General features: G+C 42.9%; 1 protein-coding gene across 1 annotated transcript in view; it reads left to right on the top strand.

Annotated features, from left to right (window-relative positions):
- The first annotated feature begins 497 nt into the window (after positions 1-497).
- Positions 498-21,987, top strand: part of Cdk17 (cyclin dependent kinase 17) — a 78,231-nt gene continuing 56,741 nt past the window's right edge. The window contains exon 1 of the mRNA XM_026784522.1: positions 498-949. The gene's annotated coding sequence lies outside the window, so the exon portion shown is untranslated. The remainder of the gene's footprint in view (positions 950-21,987) is intronic.

The raw sequence follows: 21,987 nt of genomic DNA, 5'->3' as shown, positions 1-21,987 counted from the left end.
CCAGCAAGTGCCAACAGTGTCATAACATTAAAAACAAAAACCAAAACCACTGTGGCTTAAATCAAAGCTTCGTGCGAGGATGATTACTCCAGTAGCGCCACACAGCCAGCCACAGAACAGAAGAAGAAAGTAGCAGCGATCGACCGAGATGCTTCTGTGTGGGTCACAGGATATCAACTCTCTCGAGAAAGTCCGTGCCATGCGGTAGGCATCCCGTGTCCAGTAGCGACTGGAAACACTTCAAACCAGAGTTTTGCTGTTGTGAGGGGCTGATGTACGCCGTTCGCCTCCTTGCCAATCGCTGCGGACCGGCACAGGGAATAGATCGGTCCACCGAGAGGGTCTCCTGCCCTCCCGTTGTGTTGGAAGCCAGGCTTGCGGCGCGAGTTTCCTGGGACAACCCCGCCCCTCCGAGGCCCCGCCCCGCCCCAGATAGGCCCCGCCCCTCCCCGCCGCCGCCGGCAGGGGTCGCGCTGCCCCAGGCGAGCCGTGCAGGCGGGGGTGGGGAAGCACCCGCAGTCGGTCGCTCTTCGCCGCCGCCGCTGGTTGGATCGTTTCAATAAAAGTCTTTTTTTCTTCTCTCGCTCGCTCCGGGGAACAGGCGGAGGCGTCAAGCCGCAGCCGCCGCCGAGCGAGAGAAAGCGACGCGCACGCAGACGAACGAGAGCGGCGGCTGCGCTCTCCCTTGCACCCCGCGTCGCCCCGTTCCGCCCCGGGCTCCACGACCGGGGACTACTGGGCCGTCCGTGTGACTCCACGGCCTGGGAGCCATGTTGAGCGGGGGGCTCGGGCACGCGTGAGGCGGCCGGCGGCCCTCGCGAAGCGGAAGGCGCGAGGTGGGGGGGGGGGAGGAGGCCTGAGGCTGAGGCGCCTCTGCGCGGCCACCGCCACCACCGGACCTGCATCCGCTCGCCCGCCCGGAGGAGTCCGTGTCCCCCCGCACTTGCTGGTGAGTTGGCGGCGGGGTCGGCAGGGGATCGCGACGCCTGTCAAGCTGGCCGCTCGGGCGGGGACGGTGTCGGTCGCGTGTCCGCGCGCAGCGTGGGCTGAGGGGGGTGCCGAGCTGGGGGAGGCGGAGGTGGGGGTGGCGAAGGGCTGCCGTCGTCGCCGGAGGTGGCTGCCGATTGGGGGCTCCTTGGGAGGCCGGTGGCCCCGCGGGGCGGCGGAGGGGAAGAGGCGGAAAGTCCCCATAGACACAAAGGTCCCCCGGGCCCGGGTGGAGGCGCGGAGCGCGGGCGGGGAGGCGGGAGTGGGCGAGGACGCGGGCGCTGCGGGCTCCTTGGAGACGCGGAGGCTGCGCGCCGGTGGGTTGCTCGGCGGGGGAGGAGCCCTCGCGTGGGGAACGGGTCGACACAAAGCTCCGGGCGGGCAGCCCCTCTGGCTGGCGGGTCACACCCCTGAGTGTCGCTCCAACCGGAGGCGGAGGGACTGTGGGAAACCCAGAGAACCCGGGAGATGGTGGGGAGGGGGGGAGGGTTCCACCGTTGTCTCGGCTGCAGTCGCTTTTCGCAGTGTTTCTCAGCTGGGTGGCCCCGGATTGTCCTCCCTCACGTCACCCCCGCACTGCCACATCGCCTTCCCCTGTGGTTTCTTTCCCACTCGTTCTGTCCCCTACTTTTCACCCACTCCTTCTGGGGTAAGCGGTGTTTTGCCTTCAGCTAGGGGAACGTTTGCTAATGACAGGATGCCGGACTCGTTCTGACCCTGAACTGCCTTGAACTCTCCTCTTCCCCCCCCCCCCTTCCTTTCTGGGATCTACTGTGTCACATGGCCATTAACAATTAGCTTTTCTTCTTCAAAAATGGCAAGAGCGTTTAGCTGAAATCCGTGGCGCCTCTCCCTTATGTTGTTAATTTTTGTGGCCATCGAAGACGCAGCGTCAGTGGTCCCGTTTTAGCGCCTCCCAAGCCAAATTGATTTCCAAGGCACAAGTGGCAGATTTTGTTTGGAGTCTTGACCGTTCCTTTGGCCAGCAAAGTGTATTCCTGGTAGCAAACCTGTCACTTCACAGGAAACGCTTGACTTAAAGGCAGACAGTTCTTGCCTCCCAACTTTACTGTTTTTTTCTTTTTCTGAGCCTTTGTTGGATTTCTTCTTTTAAACGACATTTGTGCAAGATTATCTAAGTAAAATCCAAGTGACTGTTTGAGATTCGCTTTGTGACCCGCGGAGCAGAAGAAAATGAATGAGAGAGACTTCTGATCAGATGGATTGACTTAAACCTTTGAATCTAGAAATATGAGAAAAAATTGCGGGTGGTCATAGAGTTGGTTTTATTTTGTTCTTTTATTTCATTTTTGGTTTTTTTGAGACAGGGTTTCTCTGTAGTTTTTTGGAGCCTATCCTGAAACTAGCTCTGTTGCCCAGGCTGGCCTTGAACTCAGAGATCCACCTGCCTCTGCCTCCCAGGGGCATTAAAGGAGTGCACCACCGCCCAGTTTATTTTGTTCCTTTATGATCCTAAGGAGTTGGCGTATATATTAAGTGAAGTGTCGCTTTGTTAATGAAGTCATTTTGGTTTTTGTCATTCTACATCTGCATAAGCAGTGGCTTCCAACAAAGGAAGACAGTATAACTGAGGACTCCTTTTTTTTTTTTTTTTTTATGTTTTGAGAGTGGATATAGGAATGTGAAGAGTGTTGCTCTTGTATCTGGCAAACCATCTCATAGGCCAGAAGTATGAACTGTGTGAATGCTGTCCTTCAAAGAAATGCTGCTGAGCCTTTGAAAAATCCCAATGCAAGGGCTGGCGAGTTGGCTGGGTAGAGAAGGGTGCTTGTCTCGGGGTCTGAATTCGATCCCGGGAACACAGGCAAAGATGGAAAGAGAGCACAAACTCCACAAAGTCGTCCTCTGACTTCCACATGCCCGTACCCACACACATCATGCAAATAATAATAGTAATAGTAATAATAATAGCAGTAATAATAATAATGATGATGATGCGTATTTTAAAATTCCAATGCAAACAGGAGTTTTAACTACTTTTGCTTTTGCAAAGAAAATGAAAACGTTACTGAAAATATGAACGAGAAGAAAATAAAAATAAATTCTGTTTAGTGTAGGTGCTATGATTTGTCCAGTAATAACACTCATATCTTGCAGTTCACTGACTTTAAATTTTTAGGTATTTCAGCTGGGGATTAGTCTGCATTTTTCAACTTCCTATCCTCCCCCCCCCCACTCCCTCAACCAAAATGTTTTAGAAACCTTTGTGAAATTAACAGGCCACATTATTAATTGATGCTTAATATACTTATTAAAAATCATGTACATTTTTTTTCTGTACACTTAGTGCCTACTTAGATAATAAAAATTAGTGTTCCTATGAAGAAATTTATCAGAAACCTCATAAATGTTTCTGGATTGTGGGTTGTTTATTTTTTGCCCAAATTTTCACATTACTTTTACATCCAGGAAAAATGCAGAATTAAAGTCTTTTTAATAACATAATTTCCCTATTACTAAAATGGGTTTTTGAAAAATAGGTAGTTTGTTCCCGTACTTGTATTCAGGCCTAAGAAAGTAACTTGATGTTAACTATATAACCTGTCCTATACAAGTTTGTTATCAAAACAAAAAGATAGCTATGTAGATAGTAAGGAAAGATGAAATTAGAAGAATTAATTAAATGTTTGTTAGCTTTGATGCTACATGATGATGCTATATAATATATGCTCTATTATATAGCTTATAATGGTTTATAAGTCATTGGTTCTGCATAAACTAGAAAGCAGAAAATCCTTTTGTATCATAGCTTAGCTGTGTTGACTATAGGGATTTAACGTATGTTTGGATACATAGAGTTTTCAGATACTGTCTTGGGCCTACAATTATGAAGGGAAGTGTATACGGCTTGTTTTCCTCCTGGCTTTCAGCAATACAGTTTCCTTTTCCTTCATGGATGAAACAGAGTTGCGGGCTGTACAGCAGTGCCTAGGACCAAAGTGTTTGTGGCTGCAGAGGAAGCTATTCAAAAAGGGGAGGTGATGATGTCCCCTAATATTAAAAAGCTATCTGAACACAGTACTTTTTGCCTGCTTCCTTTGTTATTGTCTCATAGTCTTGGATATTTAAAAGATGATACATTCTGAATCTTTATTGTTCTTTAGTGTTTGTATAGTTCTGGCAGTCTTCTACATGGGTCTTCTCCTTCTGGAGTGGATAATTACTGAAGAAATGTGTGTCTGTGCTGGTGGGAAAAGGCCTTTATTTGTTAAATCCTACTTAGAGAAATAGGCTCTGTGGTATTTTAGGAATGATCTCTCCTTTTGTGCATGCAAAGAAGAGTGATTTGGGATTCTTTTGAATTTGAAGTGGGTAGTTTTGCTCAAACTTTTTAATACCCATTGAAGTATATGTTATAAAATGATTATGCTATTTTTTCATTTTCAACGCTGATACAGTGCTATTTAAAATGTGCTTTACATGGCGCTGGTAAATAGTAGAAAACCCATTCTGCAGCTTGCTAGCGAATGTAACCTGTCCCGTGGCCAATTTCTTTGAACTTAGACCTGCCTTCAAGGGTTCTTGCTCTTAGCGGATTTGTTATAGTTTTGCTCACAATGTAATCAATTGGTGTTTAATGTCATATGTGTATTTGTTTACTTTTGATATCTGCAAAACACTGACCTGGAAAAGGGCATAGTCAAGGGCCTGAAGAAATGTCTTGTGGCTTTCTTTCTCTTTCTGCCATGTTTTGCTCTCCCCTCTGGCCACCTTGGAAAATCAATGAACATCTGCCAGTAAATCTAATGTTTTATGGTCTGCAGTAACATACCACGTAAACACTTATTTTGAGGAGGTAGAATTACAGAGCTCCAGCGTGTCAGGATAGCTTGCCTCGCAGAGGACACGGTTAATGTTTAATTGCTTTTTTTCTCATAGTTCATATTCTGTGCTGAATGATTGCATGGCCCCCAAATTGAGATCCTGGGAGATAGATTTGGGGGAACTAATTTAAATTTAATGAAAATGATCTTGCCTTCTAAAAATATTTTTATTTTTTGATACACCTTATCTTAGACTGCTTCATCTTCCATAACAAAGTATCACATGTTGGATGCTTCTAAAAACAGTATTTTCTCACTCTTCTGATTTCAGGAGTTTGAAGCCGCCAGAATGCCCATTTGGTTAAGTTCTCAGGAGGCCTCCCCTCTTTGTGGGTGCCTGTTTTAACTGTGTGGTTTTCTGGCGCTTTGTTTGGTGCCTGCAGGTGGAGAGGAAGGATGGGGAGGGGGAGAGGATAGAGGAAAAGAACTTGGGAGAGAGAGGTTTTTCTTCTTCAAAGGCATAACTACTATTATAAGGGCCCACCCTCTGATTCCCCCAAACCCACCTCCAAAAACTATTATACTGGTGGGTGAGTCAAATTCAAAACATGAATTTGAAGCCACTCAAACATTCAGTATATAGTGTAAACTATGAGAAAGAGATTGTCATTAGTTGTGTCCCTAGCTTTTTTAAACACTATTGTTTTGTTAAATCCTCTCAGGAAACCTATTATGTTAGGTAGGCCCCCCTTTTTATTTTCTTCCTTAATAGGGAAGCAAAGGCCGTAGGTGAAGTAATTGTCTTCAGGGTTCTCCCCCTACAGCGACCCAAGATTCACATTTTAAGCGGTCAGGAATGCTCATAGTGTCTATGAGGGGGGGATGCTGGGCAGCTCACCAACAGATGCAGTGATAAGTTGGAGAAAAGCACTTCTGTGTCTGTAGATTTGCTCTGCGATCCTCCCCACCCTGTGCTCTGTTTTGGATGTTGGAGACGGTTTTGCTTTGTAGCCCATGTTAGTGTGAACTGCCCTGGCTAGTGTGGAGATTTCTTTTCAATCATGATCTGTCGGTATTTTGACACACAGAAGGAATGTGAATGCTAAGAAGCACACAGAAGACCCTCCCCCTGAATCTTGCTTTATATACATTCACTTCCTTTTCAGAATGTCTGTTCATTTACTTTGATTTTACATGGATTAAAATTAATTGAATTTGTATAATTGAAATGACTTGAGCGCATGCCTTCTGTGTTGGCCAGTTTCACATTCCTGTGACAGACTGTGTAGGAAAACCACCTTATAAGAGGAGACAGCTCTTTTGACCCATGGTTCAGAGGCTTCAGTCCACGGCTGTTTGGCTCCATTGGCCTCTAGGCCTGTGGTCAGCTAGGACATCATGGCGAGGCGCATGCGTGTGGTGGAGCAAAGCAGGCCATCTCCTGGCATGGGGGAGCCAAAGGACAGGGAGAAGGAAGAGTCCAGATAGATTAGATCCTTTGAGCCGCGCCGTCCAGAACCTACTTCCTTACTTTGACCTTCCACTGCCTCCCAACAGCTCACTAGGTTATTAGTTCATAAATAGATGGATCTGTTCGTGAGGTCAGCTTCTTTATGATCCAGTCTTCGTCCAAAGGGCCCACTCACTGTCTGAACGCTGTTGCACGGGGCCCTGAGCTTTTAATACTTGATCTTCTGGGACTATTTGGGAGCCAATCCATGATGCCATCAAAGGGATCCTTTGACTAGTATTGGTAAAAACTTTAACATGTATGCGTGCACATGTGTGCGTGCATGCGCGCACACACACACACCACCTACTGGTTTTTGATCTTGATATAGCTTACTGTAAGCAAGGTATAAATTTTGCATATTTTTATTCTGATAGCCACTGAATTTCATATTGAAAATTGATCCTCAGGATAGAGAAACTATGGACTAGTATGGTTAACGTATGTGGTCCATTAAAGTGAAAAGGAACTTTCCCCCATGAAGGTTAATAATAAGAACCATTTAGCTGTTGATCTTGGCACATACCTGTAATCCCCGTGCTGGGGTGGGTGAGGCAGAAGGATTGGAAGCAATTTCAAAGCCATTCTGAGCTTCACAGAGAGATTCTGTCTCTAAAAACTTAAATGAAAACGACAAGGTTTTTTTTTGGTGTGTGGTATATGTATGTGTATATATGTGTACGTATACGTGACTCATACACATGTACCAAGGCCAGAGGTTGGTATTGTTTGCTACCCTTTTCTTCATCATTGAACCCTGAGAGTTAATCTTCTCAGCAAGACTGGCTAGGCAGTGCGCTGAGCGCCAAGGACACTACCGTACCTTCTAGCTCTGGGAAGTAGGCAGGTGGCACTGTGCGCAGCTTTTCCCATGGGTTCTAGAAACCTGAACTCAGGTCCTTGCTTACATAAGCATTTCCCTGACAACTCTCTCTCCAGCACTGCCTTTCCTAGAGTGTTCTTTCTCCATTTTATGTTCTTGTTACTGTACCTTTAAGAATTCTCAGTTTTACGTGTATATTTGTAAACAATGAAGAAAATATCCGAAGCTATTTTTTCACTGTATCTAGTTTATTTACTGATTTTTTTTAAAAAATTTGTTTTTTCAAAGCATATATTTAATGGTGCAGTATTTTTTATTGGGGGGCTTTTATTTGTTTTTAGCATATGTTGATGTTCAGTAATAAAAACAAAGGTTGGTAAGAGCTATTTAAGTGTGAGAAATTACCTACTTACAAAACCGAGACAGTTCTTTTTAAATTAATGTATGATTTTATATGGGCATTTTTAAAAAAAATAAGCATCAGAGGAAAATGAAAATTGTATGTTAGAGCTGGGGTTCAAAGATGAGGGAGCTTGGGCATTGATATTTTAATGCTGTGATGATTATTTGGAGAAAACTTCTCAGTTTGGAAGCCTGGATGTCATTTCCTCCGACATCTTCCTTTTTCTGCTCTGACGGGGCTGTGGTGCTGTGTTCTTGGTAACGTTCGTGTCTTCCGTAGTGCTGAACACGTTCCGCTGCCGCTGCGGGGACCTTGAGTCTCTCTTTTGTCTTTCCCTTCCGTAACCTCATCTGCACACCCCACTTCTATATTGTTCAGTTCAGAGGCCTGGTGGGACCGGGGAACACCACACCACTTAGTAGAGTGCGCTCAGAGCTGTTGGCCTAGAAACAATGAAAAATAATTTCAGGTTTTGACTCTCGGGGACTACCAGGTTGGCGGTGTTTGTGTGAGAGTAATCTAGAAGTCGGTTATAGGCCAGCTTAGAGGGGTAGTAATTTGGCATTGTTGAGACTTTTTAATTACACGTGAGCCGTTCTGACTTGTTAGAGCAAATGAAGAGAAAAGGCTGGTGGCCCTCAAAACCGGTTTCTTTTAGACAAATGAAAAATACAAAACTCGCATTTTTATACATTAAATATGTATATTTACTTACTTCTAAAGATCTAAAACAGTGGCCAATTCAGAGTAATTTTGCTTAACTAAAACCTTTCATTTCTTATGAAATCTTGCTCTTTAGCTGCTGGACCTGATTGCACTCACGGACCACAGAATTGTAGTCAAAGGGTTGTGCAGGGTATTTAGTGTTGTTCCTGCAACCCAGTCGTCAGTGTTTATAATTGGTCAAGAATTTGCTTCCCAATATAATTAAATTAAAGAGCTTTCACTTTTAAAATGAAAGACTATTAAAACTGAGTCTTATATTATACCTGTGCTGGTATACTTCTATTATAATTAATACACTTATTTTACATACCAGTGGGTATGGCTTAGTAAAATCATGTTTAAAATGTAACATTTAAAAGTGAACTTTCATAGTTTATGAGATTGAGAGCTTTTCAAATATTACAATTTATAGTTGTATATAGTCTTAGTTCATTAATTTTTCTGTGTCACTTTTTGCTACGTTTATTATTTTAGCAATAATGGAGTGAGCCTTGTATTTCATAATGTAGTAGAGATCTGATCTGTTTGTTCAGGTTGATCAGTGATTCATAGACAAAAGGATCAAAACAGTATGGATTTTAAAAGTGGGTTTTCTAAAATGCCTCATTGCGCTTGCCCAGTGTGGAAGTCGCTCTGGAAGTGAGTGTGTGCGTTGCAGTCTTCATTTATTTGGGGGTGAGGGATGTAAGACTAGATCACCTAGGATACTCAGGGTTGTTTCTTATCTAGCAGGCTTTAGGAATGAAGAGGGAGTTATGTACTCACAGTTTCATAACCGTTTCTTCAGGGCCAGGCTCATTTTCCTTGCAATAATTTCCCCTTCCTTAGCCTTGTGGGTTTCCTCTTGTTTGGCATCTACACATTTGAGACAGTGTTCATGATCTGTGTATGTGACTCTCAAGGTTTTTTGTAAAAGTAGAATCATTGCTCCTGGAGCCAATTTTAACAACACTGGCCTTACTTTTTACTCTCAGTCCTGAAGTCTGCTCGAGTGCATGCTGCCTAGAGTATTCTTGGTGGTTATCTTCTGTTCTAGGCCAGGGGGCTTCACCTGAACTTCAAAAATATTCTTGTTGACTAGAAACAAAAAGTCCTATGTGTGTGTAGACGTGCCTGTCTGTCTGCCTGCCACCTTCACCTGTCTGTCTGTCTGTCTCTGTCTCCAGCTCAGTTCCTGAACAACTGAATCCAAACAGCGGCTTGGTTTTCTAGTGTTCTAGGGTAGTTCTTGGTGAGTCTTGAGTTTTAGCATTGTGCTAAGGGGAAAATCTACTAGTATACAAATTAAATTTAGAGTAAAGACAATGATTTTAAACTGCACCGCTCAGTCATATTTTCTCAAAACCTTCTAGTTTTGGGGGAGCAAGAAAGCGTCAGGATCCTTGTTTCTGTATGAAACCGTTCCATTTATTTTGCCCTGGATTCTTGAAGTGGGCAGGCCTTCGCTCTTTAAAGTTTGTTTCTTATCAGCGTCTTTCTGTTTCTCTATGCATGGTCTTAATTACTATTAAAAATTATTTCTAAAATGTACAATAATGTAGAAACTAGGTAATCTAAATTACTTCCTGCATTACTTATCGTCTTCATAAATTCCCAGTTGTCTTCTTTTCACAGACAGTTTTGTATTTTTAAGATTTTTTTTTGTGATGCAACATTTTTTAAGGTAGCAAATAATTTATAAGGCTATGAGTTTTGATCTATCAAAAAGAGGTCTAACCATTTTCTAGTGTTTGACAATGCTTACTTTTACTATTTTAGATTTTCCTATGAAAAACTTGAATGAGAGACCCCCCCCCAGACACACAGAGACACACATTTCCTTAGGGCGTGTTAATACCCAGAAGTGGGATTCTCAAATGAAAGTTTATTAAGTCTTCTGGTATTTCCTATTGAACTAATATAACCAGTGATAAACCATATTAGTGACACTAATGGTTGCAGTGAATCTTGATTAGATTGAGAAATACCAAGAACAATGGAACTGTGTCTGTCAGAGTGCTTCCAAGAGATGGTTAGATCATGATGCCTTTGACCTAATGAATGGGTTTAATCCATTGATAGATTTAGAATATTGGGAGGTGGTGAAACTGTGGAAAGCAGAGCCTAGTCAGAAGAAGTAGGCCACTGGGGGCATAATTATGAGTGCTAGGTTTTCCCTGACCACTTCTTGCTTCGTGTGTACTCAGCTTCTGGTCTGCCTTGATGTGAGATGCTCCATTACTCTCTTCCTGTTGTGACCTAAACTTCTGAAACCACAAACTTAACTCTTTGCTCTCCTTAGCAGTTTATGTTGCGTCTTTTGTCACCGTGAAGCTTGGCTGTGGTGCCAAGTTCACTGTTACTATGGGGAAATGGGAGGTGCAAACAGGAGTCGGTGGAAGCCGGTAGAGCAGCTGGTCTGTCTCCTTCTCACCTGGGTCACACAGGTGAAAGGTAAGGACTGGTCCCTGAGGTCCTCTGACCACACCTGTACCATGGCATCCCTCACACACTCAGGAATCCACACACACGCATTTGTTTCTCACAATTGCATTTGATCCTGGGATGTTGAATTTTTTTTCCTTCTTCAGTTTTTGAGTTCTTTTTTTTTTTTTTTAAAAACTAATTCTAATATTTTGTTTTGTTTCAAACTGTGCCATATAATTTTTTTTAAACGGAGGCAGTTATTTTGGGTGATCCATCTACTTTTAAAAACATTTATAGCCGGTGGTGGCGGTGCATGCCTTTAATCCTAGCGCTCGGTAGGCAGAGGTAGGCAATCTCTGTGAGTTCGAGGCCAGCCTGGTCTACAAGAGTAAGTTCCAGACAGTCTCTAAAGCTACAAAGAAACCTGTCTCAAAGAAAAAAAAAAAACCCCAAAAACTCCATTTATTTCACCTTTTAAAATTATTGGCACGTTATATCTTATATCTGTCTGGTATGGCAAGACACTTCATCTTATTCCACCTAATCTTTTGATGTTTGTTTGCATATGTGTTTTTTCTTCCACTTTTGTAAACGGTAGGGAAAAATGTAGATTGGGGGTGGTGTAAAGGTTTATGGAAGGAAAAACTGCAGTTGAGACTCCTTAGCTCCCTGGAATATTGATCTCTATTTTTACCCTCAAAACTGTCTCTTTATTATAAAGTTTGAACTCTAAATATATCTTTCTGTCAGTAAGAGCTGCTTCAGGATTGGAGTATATTTTCTTTTACCTGTTTTCTAGGTATTCCTACTTAAAGAGGAGCTCAGTAAAACATGACCCATTCATTTAGAGTGAAGAAGTACCAAGTGGGAGGAAGGAAATGTGGTTTGGAAGACTTGGTAGATGAAGGCCCAGAGAGACATTCAAAGCCCGGTGCATTTGTTACTTTGTTGCAGGGTTTTGTTACTTTGTTGTGATAATACCAACAGAAGCAGAAGATGAAGGAAGAGTTTATCTGGTGTTATGGTTCCAGGAGAGTCCACAGTGATGGAGGAGGCCAGAGCAGGAGGTTGGGAGGTTACATCTTCAACCACCACAGAAAGCAGAGAGCAAACTAGAAGTGGTCTAGAGCCATAAGCCCTGAAAGCTCGCTCACCTCCAGTGAGGCTCTGCCTCCAGCCAGTCTGCACTTCTTAAAGGCCCATTCCCTCCTTGAGTGGTCCACCAGCAGGAGACCACGTGTGCAAATTCTTGAGCCTGTGGGAGACAGTTTCAATTTAAGATGCCACACCCAGTAAGGAACTTAGGTTTTATTCATTTGTTGAAGTGAGCTACATGTTAAACATTTTTGTACAGTGAAATTCTTGGGAAAGTTTTATGAGCAGTTGCAAACGGGCCACTTGCTGGCCAAATGGATAATGCTTGTCATATGTTGATGTTCAAGAGCGGCTTGGATGGTTTGCATTGCGTATTGAGCATGCTGTTTTTACTCTAGTTTGCTTCGCCTCAGAGACGGGAAGCCGATTTTACTGCTTCTTAGGAACACTAAGGATATTTAATTTGTGGACACTGCCATTTTTATCTTCCAGTTAGATAATGTTTCTCTATGTTGGAAATTGCTGTTGTCATTGGGGGTGGCAAATAAGAGATGTAAATAATAGATTTACAAAATGTAGAAATTGTGGTTCCTTTTATTTAGCTAAAATGGCCTCGTTTGTAATCAAGAATACAAATACTATGTCTCTGTGAATGATTTTCAGTCCTTAAACCTTTACCTCCCTGCCTGTGCAGCTGATGGAGTGATGCTGTTCGTTGGTCGTTAACTCACCTAGCTAATGATACCATCTGTGTGCATGTCAGTGTTTTAAACTCAACTTGAGTTTGGCTTGAGGTACCTCTACTGTGTTAAAAAGTTGATAAGGGATGTCTTTGGCACACACTATAAATAAATGAATAATGTATGCTGGAGATCTTTGCATACTGAGATAAAATGTTTTTTTGTTAATAGCTCTGTAGTGTTGCATTATGTAGCTCGACTGTGGTTTTATCCTTTGCCCCTCATGATTCTTAGTTGTTCCCTAGTTTCGCTTCTCTAGTGTTAAATAAGCAATTATGAGTGTGTTGATGTCTGGAAGTAGCTTTAAAGGGTTGCATTTCCTAGTGAGAAGGCTGTTTTTACTCTAGATAGCATATATGCACACACACACACACACACACACACTTCCACCGATGAATGTGTTTGGGAAAGACAGTCCCATGGACTTCCTTGCCCTGTCATTTAAATGATGTAAGAGGATGTGAGAGGCGGTGACACCTCAGTAGACACGAGCACACTCAGCTAACACTCGCTCCCAGTTTTCAATACCTATCCAGGATAAGGAGCCAGGCCTCCTTGGAGAAATGGCTGAATTCTTGGGCTGGGGAAAGAAGTGAAAATTTCAGTGACCCTGTGGCGTTACAGTGCTGGCATAAAGGAATGTTCGAACACCCCGAGTAATTTGTCACTACCTGCTAAAGAGTGCATGGTGGGGGCACCAAAATAAATTAGCATGCAATTAACCAGAACATAAAATCTGTGAGTTCCTACTTATATAAATCTCTTACACAAAATTCCAAAATCAGAAATGAAGCTATATATGTGTAACATAATTTCTTACCTCTTTTTTCTTCTGTTTTTTCTTTTTTCTTTTTCTTTCTTTCTTTCTTTTTTTTTTTTTTTTTTTTTTTTTGCCTGAGACAGGGTTTTTCTGTGTAGCTCTGGCTATCCTGGAAGGCGGGGTTCAAAGGCATGTACCAGCACTTCTGTCTTAGTTCTGTACTTCTTAAGTGTAAAAGCCACACATAGTGATTTCGTTCTAAAGAGTGCAGTCTAAAAATTTGGGGAAAGAATAACTTCACTAGGGCAGACCTGAGAAACACTCTCTTAGTCATGTGATCAAGATTAGCATCAGTAATTACAAATGTGTTGCTATTTTGTTGCGAGAATATACTTTGTTTTTGTGGTTTTCTGCCCTGTAAACTATAACCCAGGTTTAGTAGTGAGAAAATGCTAGTCAGATCCTGATTGAGGAACAATCTACACAATACTCGAATGGTGCTGTTCAAATTGTCATTGTCACCATGAACAGGGAAGTCAGACCCTGTCATGGCCAAGAGTAACATGAACATTTGAAGTTATTGCAGAACAGTGTGAACTGGATGGGACCCTGGAACTCAACTAAGGAAATCAAATTAAATGGTGAACTTGAGTTGATAATAATATATTCTGATTGGTTCATTAACTGTGACTAAGGGGCCATTCCAATGTAACGAGTATGGGGCGTCCTATTTTTGTAGTTTTTATGTGAATCTGCATTCTAAAGAGTTTATTTAAAGTGATAAATGCTTGCCTATTTCTGATAGGTGTTGCCCTATTGCTGTTTTGTACTTGTACCCATCAGTTCAAAAGCCCTGATCTGTCTGTAGCCATATTTCTGGAATTTTGCAGTTGGGTAGATGAGAACTGGTGGGATTCAGGCTGTTACAGTTTTCATCTTATCAGTGATGATGAATCATTTATTGCATAGGCTTATGGGCTGTTTTGCCCCCTCCCCCACCCATGAACCCTTACGATCTTTCGTTTTCTTCCTGGTCATTTGTCTGTTTTGACTCAGTACTCTAGGAGAGTAGTCCTTTCTTTATATATACAATCTCAGCTTTAGTTTTTTGTTTGTTTTCTTAGAGATTGTTTATGGTCTTTTTAAAAATTGAGATTTTTTTGTTTTCGTGTACTTTTTTTTATAAATGATAATTTTTTTCCTTTTATGATTGATTTGTAAATGTAGTTAGAAAATCTTTCATCACAACCAAATTTTAAGTGAATTCTGTGTTTTTGTACTATGTACATTTTTTTAAGTACACTTTTTATTATTTGAGGATTTGAAAAGTACAAAGAACATAGTTTGCTCATATTCACCTCCACCTCCCTTTTCCCCTCCCAATTTCATGTTTCTCTTTGTCTCTCTCTTTCTCTAAACCCACTGAGTCCAGGTTGTGCTGCTCATTTAAGCATGGGTGTGGTCCACCCACTGGAGCTTGGTGGACCTGCCGGGGGCCACACCCCTAAAGTAAACCAACTGCCCCTCTGCCAGCAGGCTTCAACTGTCGGTGGCCTTCAGCTAGCAGTGAGACAGTTTCTGTTTTCACATTTCGATGTATTTTAAGTTCCAAATACTTAAGTTAGTACTTTGTAATCGTTGAAGTATTTAATTTTTTTGTTATTATTCCATCTGTGCATTTGTGGTGGTGGGGAAAAGAGGGGCATGTCTGGAGGTCAGGACAACTGTGGGGGGCTGCTTTCTCCCTCCATTGTGTGGGTTCCACTCGGGCTTGGTGGTAAGTTCTTTTACTGAGGAGTCACCTTGCCAGCCCCTTGAAGCATTTTATTTTATTTTTTTTATATTTATTTATTTATTTATTATGTATACAATATTCTGTCTGTATGCCTGCAGGCCAGAAGAGGGCGCCAGACCTCATTACAGATGGTTGTGAGCCACCATGTGGTTGCTGGGAATTGAACTCAGGACCTTTGGAAGAGCAGGCAATGCTCTTAACCACTGAGCCATCTCTCCAGCCCCCTTGAAGCATTTTAAATGCTCATGCATTTACTCTTTATTTTTATTTGTGTGTGTGTGTGGGGCTATGTGTGTGTGAGTGCAGGTGCCCAGGGAAGCCAGAGACGTTAGATGGTCCTGAAGTTGCAGTCACAGTTGGCTAGGAGCCACCCGATTGAACTTGGTTCCTCTGCAAAAGCAGTCTGTACTCCTAACCAGTGAGTCAAATCTCTTTAGCCTTTGTTTTGTTCTTGAGATAAAGCCTCATGTAGTAGCTCAGGCCAGCCTCAAACTCATGGCAGTCCTCCTGCCTCAGCATCCCAAGTGGGATTACAGGCATCGCTCACCACCTCTGGCTCTGTCTACTCTTGATGGATAAGGGTTGTTAGCGTCCTGTAGAGGTTTAAGAGGAGCTGCTCTAGGTTGTGACTCATGGTTTACAGATGGTTTTGCAGTTGCGAAGACTTGTTTGCGGTTTCTTTCACTGCTAAATTGTGCCTCATTTCCTAGTAGTTTTCTTCTGTTGACTATTCCTACTGGTGATTACTTCTGCCCTCAATTTTTCCCTATTGTGTTTCTCAGATTATTTTTCCTTAGATGAGTAAACTCGTGTCTGATGTATTTCTCATCCTTCTTATAAATTATCATGCATTATATCCATCCTGATATTGGAAATGTATTTAATAATTAGAAATTTTGATCAGTGGACCAATGAACTCATTTATTAAGGTATTGAAGCTAGTTGTGTGAGCAGATGCCATCTAATGTAGGTGATGACTTAGCATAGCCTTTTACAAGGTCTCCATATTTTCCAACAGGGCTTGTAGCGAACCTGGCACCTCTGAACTGATGTCTCATAGGCGTGTGGGAAGTTGTCCAGTAGTGCCGTAGAGCGTTTGCTCCTGGAAAGTGTTACCAAAAATAAGCTGTGGACTTTCTTACCTATACCTGTGAAGGAGTGCCATTTCTACGGGGTGTGTCTGCGGGTGGAGTGGAGTGGGAGACAGGACAGTGGGGCCGTGGCAGTGAGGGTGAGCCGAGTGGAAGGGACAGTAGGATTGGGAGTGCTGACTGTGGGAGGGTTCTCACAGCTAGTCTCAGTGCTAGGCTTGACGGCAAGTAGCATGAGCATCATGCTGAAGTTTAAGGGTTGACAGACACAGCAAGGCAAGCCTTTTTGGGTCAGACAGTCAAATAGTTGGAAAGTGAACAATCATTTACTGCTGTTTATTGAAAAATTGAATAGTCTGCTTTGGTTTACATGAATTTTTTTTGGGAAGTTCCTGAAATGAACAATGAAGTTATTTGAAACTCTTATCTTCCTGTCAGGGGTTTCCTGGAATAGTGAGGTCATTTTACTGCTGACAGCTGACTAACTGGTTAACGCAGACTGTAAACTTAGTGTAGAGTTTCGATTCTTAGCACCCATTCTGAACCACTACAATCTTGAAAATAAAAAGTCAAATTTTTGGTCCCTTCTGTAAAGACTATACATTCTTTGTTTTGTTTTGTTTTCAATATGCATTGGTGTTTTGCCTACATGTGTGTCTGTGTGAGAGTGTCAGATCTTGAAGTTACAGACAGTTGTGAGCTGTCATGTGGGTTCTGGGACTTGAACCTGGGTCCTCTGGAAGAGCAGCCAGTACTCTTAACCACAGAACCATCTCTCCAGCCCCGACAATACATTCTTTGAGTGTGCGATTTGATACTGAATGTTTTTGCCCCTGAGCAACAGGGCCCAACTGTAACCTGGTGCTTCAGATACCCAAGTAGGCAGTTGAATCTAAGTTTGTAGCCAGAAAAGAGTTCAGAATCAGAGAAAAAAAATCATGAGTTATTATATGGATTCTTTTGAAACCAATGCGCCTAGATGGGTTTCTCTTAAGATTTCTAGTATTTAATGGTTATACTGGTGTATGTGTGGCTAGCTAGTAATGCAATGCCCAAGGATGCTGGAAGACGGTAGGATTCCCATGAATTAAAGCTACAGATGTTTGTGAGCCACTCTGTGGGTGCTGGAGTTGAACTTGGGTCTCTGGAAGAATTGCCAGGGTTCTCAACTGCTGAGCCATCTCTCCGGTCTTCCAAAAAAACCCTTGGTTTTTTTTTTTTTTTTTTTTGTTTTTTCGAGCCAGGGTTTCTCTGTGGTTTTGGAGCCTGTCCTGGAACTAGCTCTTGTAGACCAGGCTGGTCTCGAACTCACAGAGACCTTGAAGGAAGCCAGGCGGTGGTGGCGCACGCCTTTAATCCCAGCACTCAGGAGGCAGAGGCAGGCGGAACTCTGTGAGTTCTAGGCCAGCCTGGTCTAGAAGAGCTAGTTCCAGGACAAGAACCAAAAGCTACGGAGAAACCCTGTTTCAAAAATAAAAATTAAAAAAAAAAAGAAAGAAAGAAAAAGGATGAAGGAAGGCTGGGCTCATAGTTCAGTAATGCCTGCCTGCTTTGCAAACATGAGTACCTGAGCTTGATACCCAGGGCCTGGGTTCTAAGAAAAAAGCCAGGCATGGTGTGATGGTGCACATTTGTAACCCCAACCTGGAAGGCGGAGTCAGGCGGATCTCTGGGACTCACTCAGGCTGGTCTACTTGGTAAGTTCCAGTCCAGCAAGAGACCCTGTCTCCAAAAACAAGGTGGGCAGCACCCGAAGGAACATTACATTAGTCTGTCCTATTGCTTTCACATGTTCCCCTCATGTGTGTATGTGTGTATGTATATAATAATGTAGCATAATGAAAGAGCTGCTAAACACTTAAGTTTGAGGCTGGAAAGCTAAGCTAAGCAACAGCTTTAGTCCTACTGATATTGCTTGGTAAATTAAAGACTCATGTGGTCAGAAAAAGAGAGATATACAGTAAAGAGAGATTCAAAGATAAAGAAAATTTCTAAATGGTTTATAGTGTGTTAAAAATATATGTAAGCTAAAAGTTAAAAGTTCTTAAAAGTAAAAAAAAAAAAGGAAGAAAGAGGGTAGTTGGGTGTGGTAGTACACACCTTTAATCTCAACACTTGGGAGGCAGAGGGAGATTGACCTCTGTGACTTCAAGGTGTGGTAGCACACGCCTTTAATCCCAGTGCCTAGAAGGCAGAGACAAACAGATCTCTGTGAGTTCAAGTTGTAGTAGTGTACACCTTTAATCCCAATGCAGAGGTGAAGGTGTTGGTTTTAGGTTTGCTGAGGGAATTCCTGCTTGAAGACTTTAACTTTAAGGTTAAGTGGTGTGTGTGTGTGTGTGTGTGTGTGTGTGTGTGTGTGTGTGTGTGTGTGTGGTGTAAGTGTATGCACGCGCGTGGGGGGGGGAGCACATGTGTACATGCGCATGCACACACATGCCCTCAGTCTTGGTTTGGGTAAGAGGTCATTTGGAATTGAGGTAGGGTTTGTGTGTCTCCCTTTTTTGAGTTGTGCTGGTGAAGGGTCGCTAGATGCTTGAGTTATTGTAGGCAGTGTTGGCAATGTTGGATTCCTTGGGTTGTGGAATTGAGGTAGGGTTATGGTTGAAGCAGCTTTGGGGTTGATCAGGCTCCATGGAGAGCTGTGATAGTATTGTCGGTCAGGGTTGAGGCACGTTTCAGTTCACTGACTGAAACCTTTGCTGCGTGACTGCTCAGCAGTGCCGGTGTGAAAGGTGCAGATGCAGAGGAAGATTCGGGTAGACCAGAAGTCAGGCAGTGCTGACACAGCCGTGCCTCAGTATGATGGGGACACATTCTGAGAAGCACATTGCTAGGAGATAGTGGGTTTCACTGTCGTCCAGGCAGCGTGCTGTGCTGAGACAAAGCTAGATAGTGGTGGTTAGTCCACTCAGTGTGGCTTGCTTATATGTGCTTGTATTCATGTCTGCAGGTGTACATATGTGCACGGCCAAGCATAACCTCAGGTATCTTCCTCAGGAATGCCATCTTTGTCCTTTCAGACAGGGTTTCTCATTGGCTTAGAGCTCAGTAATTAGAATAGACTATCCGGCCAGTGAGCCCCAAGTATGTTCTCGTCTCTGCCACGATTTGATGCCATCGAGAGATGTTGCAAGCCCAAGGTATAGGAGGGTGCAGCTGTCATAGCAACACATGCCGTATCTTAGAAAACGCTTTTGTCTTGTCAGCAGGACCACACTTTGATAATAATATGTGATAAATATGTAAGTCAGTAACACTTTTTATTATTATTATGTGTACTGCACATAATTGTATGCATTATGCTTTTGTATGATGCAGTGCAGTAGGTTTATTCCCATCAGCATCATCACAGACACATGAATAATGCATTGTGCTCTGGCATCACCAGGTAACCATTTCCACTATTGACTCAGGTATGGTCTAGAACTGTGTTCATGCATTTAATAGATGCGAATATTTGCCTCCCCTCTCTGCTTTCGGTAGCCAAGTGACTTTGCCCTGTTGCCTCATTCTGATGGTTGGCATCTCCCGCTAAGCTAATGAACTGATGACTAGTCAGCCTGATTGAACTTGTACTCCTCTGTAGAATTACTCTTGATAGTTTCTCAGGGTATGAAGAGCGCCACTGTTACTTCTTGAAAAGAAACCATTTTTAATAAATGAAAGAGTAAGTTTGCCAAGAGGACAGAAGCTGGAGGGTTGACTGTTCTGGGTGAGGTATATGGTTGATCAGAGCAGAGAGGTTGGAGTGAACTGTCTTCAGGGAATTGGATATCCTCAAGACAGCGAGCACACACTGTGAATACGAACTCTGGAGATGGCTGGTGTGCCCAAAGGCCGCTGTACCTAGGTAGAGAGAGTATCTGTCGGCTCCAGGGGTGAATTTTCACTTGCTAGTTCTTATGTTCGTGTACAGAATAGAGTCTGTCCATGTAAGCACCCAGTCTCCTCTAACGTGCTGTCTAGTGAGAGGGTCTGGTTGCAGGTGAGTTACTTGAAATCGAGGGTGTTTTTGTCAATGAGCAGAAGTGACTTATTCCTTCACATTGGTTATATTGGGGTCTGCACTTTCATGTGTAGTACAGTCATTTGATGCTCATGCTTTGGGAATATATAGCAGAAGCTGTTGGATGTTACATAAATGTCAGCCATGAAACCCAGTTCTTAGTAGATCTTACGTTCTTTGAGGTCATTGTTAATTTTTTTTTTTTTTAAAGGGGGAAGAAAGCGCGGTTTTCTTCTCAGCCTCGTACTTCATTCTCAGTGTCTACATCAAAGAATCAGACGCTGCTGTAGGTTAGGCTTACTCTAAAACTTGCTCCCATTCTGCTGCACAGTAGATGTCCTGTATGCCATAGAACTGTAACCGTCAGTGCCGGAGCTGTTTGTATTGAACTTGTCACCAATGCAGGGGTATGATGACGTCTCAGATTTTGAGGGTCAAGACTGAACCAGTAGTGAGAGATAATTCTAGACTAATATAGAAAGTTATTAAGTTGAATTCACTTAATTCTACTTAATTCAGCCAGCCAGAAGTGTCTTGGTCAGAGTTCTGATTAACTTAAGCATTACCCACTCCGTCCATCCGTCCATCCATCCATCAATCATCCATCCATCCGTCTGTCTGTCCATCCGTCCATCCACCCACCCACTCCATCCACCTATCCATCCATCCGACCATCCATTCATTCATCCGTCCATCCATCCACCCGTCCATCCGGGACAGGGTCTTCCAAGTAGTCCACACTAGCTTCTCATTATCTAGTTTCCAGGCTGACCTAGAGTCCCTGATGTTCCTGCTCTGCCTTTGGAGTCCCAGAATTACCATCTTCCCTAGCTTCCAGTGTTACTGTCCTAAATGTTATCTTATGTCCTGATAGGGAACTTTTCTTTGTATGTTAAAAATCTTTATTTTTAGTATGGATATAAATATTTGGACATCTTCTTGCTTTATTTCATATTAATACCTGATCCACTACTTCACTTTTCTCTGTTTAATGTCCAGAAGTTCCCTAAGTAACTGGAATTAGGATACAAATAAAGTCAGAAACTGAAAAGCAAGAAGTTATGGCCGTTGACTTTAGCCAAATACAGATTTTCTTCTTACTGCCTTGAGCTCTTAAAACCTGGCCTCACTGTAGACCTCGTGTAGAAGAGAGTGCCGTATTGTCACGCTCTCTCCATTTAAGACTGGGATGGGAACAATTTCTCATTTTCTGCTCAGCAAGTAATGTAGAAGATTTAGCCCCCCCTTACCTAAATTATACAGAAATTTTTCTGAAGGGGATGGTTGCTGTATAGTTTTGAAGTTAACTGTGCAGTCTTTGGAAGTCGTTTGGGCGAGTATTCCAGGATATTTGGAATATTAAGAGTGATCTTTTCCATCACTGCCTTTCCTGCCGGAAAACCTCACCGGAAGACTGGAGAGTGCTGGCAGTTTCAGTGTCCCAGGGCTTCCACTGCTGCTGTGCAGAGCTGGCCACCACCCAGCAGAGTTGTCTTACACAGGCTTAGTTTAGAAAAAAGTGTCATAAACTGTAGAGTGACCAAGTGACATACATAGTTGTTCAGTTCAGGTGCATCTTAGAGACAGAGGGTAGAAAGTTGTCTACACAGTTTTCTTTGTTCCCCTCCCTCTGAACATAAGCAGAAAACCATGTGTATGTTTTGCCACATAATCTAAATAATTCTCATTGGAACCCATATAAATATCTTGGAAATAGTTTCTGTAAGACATACTTTAAAACATTCATAAGAAAATATATAGTATTGTGAAGGCGAATTTAATTAATCCAGGCCAGTGGGTACAAGAAGACAATTTTAATATAAAAGCACACTCACACACCCGGAGTTCAGCGATCCA

This window comes from Microtus ochrogaster, chromosome 24, assembly GCF_000317375.1.
Source record: "Microtus ochrogaster isolate Prairie Vole_2 chromosome 24, MicOch1.0, whole genome shotgun sequence".
In the NCBI taxonomy this organism is placed as follows: Eukaryota; Metazoa; Chordata; class Mammalia; order Rodentia; family Cricetidae; genus Microtus; species Microtus ochrogaster.
Note: the sequence above shows the minus strand (reverse complement) of the source record. Positions and strands in the feature narration are given on the sequence as shown.